General features: G+C 33.0%; 1 long non-coding RNA gene across 1 annotated transcript; it reads right to left on the minus strand.

Moving 5' to 3' along the window:
* Positions 1-945: 945 nt before the first annotated feature.
* On the minus strand, positions 946-2,043 carry LOC131874750 (uncharacterized). Its single transcript, XR_009372130.1, has 3 exons — positions 1,734-2,043; positions 1,572-1,650; positions 946-1,314 (listed from the first exon to the last, which is right to left on the minus strand). It is a non-coding gene; the product is annotated as an uncharacterized LOC131874750 (long non-coding RNA).
* Positions 2,044-3,455: the final 1,412 nt, after the last annotated feature.

The raw sequence follows: 3,455 nt of genomic DNA on the forward strand, positions 1-3,455 counted from the left end.
CTTCCAACACTAATAATTAGAGAGACCAGTTTCCTATGAAATAAATATATATTCCCTGACCATATTAGAATCCACTTAAAAATATAGAAATATTACATCCACATACAATCATATATACACAAATTATTAGTTATAACAAAACAATTATAATGACTTTATGTATTAATTCAAACAGATACAAGTTAGTCTTTGGTTCAAATTCAACAGTTTTTTGGAAAGTTTCGGATACAAATCTTAATGATTGTAATGGTTTTTTCTATCTTTCTGATGTGAGTTTTTTGTTTTGTCAGACCTTTTTTGAGTTTCAGACAAGTGTAAGATTTCAGAATCCTTTCAAAACCCTCTCCTAAAACTCTCTTTCATAACTCTGTAAAAATATAATCTAATAAAATTTTAAAACTCAATAACTACTGATTATACAATACTTGATATCTATTACTACAGGAAAAAAAAAACCACTTACAATACATATATTTATTATTGATAAAGGAAAATTACAATGATTATCTTATGAATGTATTGTTGCATTCTACACTATCTCATGATCATAAAAATCTTAGAATTCTTAAGAATACTGGAATGATTATTTTTTTTTAGTACCACGTCCTGGGGTGAACTGAGGCCAGATTAGTCCCCTACGCAGGGTGAACTGAGGCCAGACTAGTCCCCTAGAGAGAGACTACGCGAGACTAGTCCCCTAGGGAGAGAGAGACTAGTCCCCTAGGAAGAGAATCCAGAGCCTGCAACCAGTCCTCCCTCTTAAATGTGAGAGGGAGTTGAACCCAAGACCGATGGGAACAAACCCACCACCCAAACCAACTCACCTACCCATACGAACTGAATATTGGAATGATTATTACACAAAATTAAACCCCAAAAAGAGTTCATGGCAGAAACTCACTTTTCCTAATTGAACAAGGTAAGAAAATATGAAAACAAAGAAAATAGCTTAATGGAGCAAGCCCAAATTCATTGCCTGAATTGATTTAAGAATATTATTAAAACAACAATATCTGTGACCTCGAAAAGACCAGATAGCTGAAATCAACTGTTTCTCTTTCTACCTTGTCCTAATTACAGATTACATTGTAGCACACTCTCAACAAAATTGAAAACTATTGCATCTCCATTATTGAGATAAAATGGATCAGATGGTTGTTTTGGACCTCCTCTGTTTTTAGCCAGCAGCTTTAACAGTCAAAAGTTTTGCATGCTTCTTGGACTTTCTTAGTTGCTTGGCTATTTTCACAGGATCTGCTTCCCCAGTGACAGTCACAGTGTTCTTAGAGCTATCCACTTGTATAGAGTCAATACCTGTAAAATGTATAACATATAAATTAGTCATTCAACAATAAAATTTAGTTTAAGCTTTTGGTTTTAACTGTGTGTGCTTTTTTTTTCATCAGCGATTCTATGATTCATTATCAGATGGAATGGAGAATGATTCAAATCATTGATGAGAAAAACAAATACAGAGTCAAAATCAGAAGCTCAAATCACATGAACAGTAAAAACAATACAATTCTCCAGCATGTCTGAGAAATTGTATGTTTGAAGATTGAAGTGCATACCGTCTATTTCTGCAGTGGCCTTCAAGATAGTCTGCTTGCATTTGCAGCAATATATCTCTACAGAAAACACTACAATCCTCTGCAATAACAAAAACTTTACATTAGCCTCAGACCAAAAGTAAACAAATTGAACTTCAATGTCAATAGAATAAAAATCCAAACCTTCATAGTAGAAGCAGACTAAGACAACTTATGAAGAATTATAATTCTTCTACTATACTGGACAAGATCTGTGGAAAACCTTGCTATCCTGAACTTGTGTTCCATTCTTCTGAATGCTGGGAATTTATGGCTTCCATTTACAGTCAACACAGGGAAGATTCATATCTCTTTCCTTCAATCTTCATTACCTGGAAGAAACATATTCCGGCCACAATTTTCCACAATTTGAGAGTGATTTACGGGTCAAGCAAAGTAAACAAGAGAACCCATTTGCACACTTGCTAAATCCATTAATTGCTCTCTAGGGAAGGCCATCAGAACTTTCTCCATAGTAACCTTGAAGGGCAAGTATCATCTGTCAGTGACTGGCCCACTTTGTGTACCGATTGCAGGTCTTTCATTCACATCCCTTTCAGCTTTGAATGCCCATTTTTCACCTTTGGCACTTTTTTGTTTTCACATGGCATCACATTATGGTTGCAAGTTGAATGATGCAATCCTAAAAAGTAAAGAATAAACCTTGTTGAACAATTAGGACGTATAAATTATTGTTCAAATGATGGAGCTCGGCCCATTTCGAAGCGTTTTCCGTGCTTTGAATGATTTAGTTGGCGGATTTTTTATTGAAATTTTCAGTCTCGTGGCAACTTTTTACATGTGGGATCCGCTCTAACTGTGAACAATCAATATATTAGCGGATAAGTATTTACTAGGGGTTGTAGTATCCACTGGACGTACTGTCAATTTTAAGCAACCTATACAAATAGGAACTCAATAGAAATAGTTGGAAGCTTTTATGATAGCACCATGTTGAAGGTCGGCCTAACGTTTCAAAATAGGAATGCTTGCAAGTACTTTTGATAAATTTCATGATAATATCACATCAAAGGGTATTATTCTTGATCAATGATATGCCAGCTATTTTTGATATTGATGTGAGGATTTAGTTGTGTAGTTTTCGAGCCAAATTCATTGATTCATGTTTGAACCTTGAAACATGGGTCAATGAGTTTGACTTCAAAATTACATAGTAAATATCATAATTTGGCTTCTTGTGGAGAATATCTCTTACTTGTCAATTGATGAGGTAAAGGGGCTCTATAATAAATGGTTCATAACACATAATACTACTCATGGAACATTGGTCAACAAGTTTGACTCGAAAACTACACAACTAAATCTTTATAGCAATATCATTATTTGTTCTTTTCTTTTATTTATTTTTTCTTTAATTTGTTTCTAATAGTTTTTAAATTTTTTTTAATTCTTTTTAGTATTATTTTTTAATTTGGTTTTATTGTTCTTTTGGATTTGGTCTTGTCACATTTTTGTTTCTTTGTATTTTTTATTCTTTTGTTAATATCTATTAATATTTCATTTATTTATTTATTTTTTTCTTTGGTTGTATGCTTGTATGTAGGTTCTTTAATATTATTTTACCTTTTGATTAAATATTCATTCTTCTTATATTTGTTAGTGTAGGTTTTTTATTTTCTTTATGTTAGGGGGTATTTATTTTTCCTACACATATATTATTTAAGCTTGTTTAAGTTAATAAGAGTAGTTTATATGAGGACACATGGTGAAATATTTCAGCTACATGTGTAACTCTCCACCTCACATGGGTAGTTGAGTTATACAACCTCTTTTGGCTTGTTGTGCCACATCTCATAACCACTATTTTGTAATTTCCTAAGTGGGTTATTGGGTAGAGGCCATCAA

Source organism: Cryptomeria japonica, chromosome 4 (assembly GCF_030272615.1).
Source record: "Cryptomeria japonica chromosome 4, Sugi_1.0, whole genome shotgun sequence".
Taxonomy (NCBI): Eukaryota; Viridiplantae; Streptophyta; class Pinopsida; order Cupressales; family Cupressaceae; genus Cryptomeria; species Cryptomeria japonica.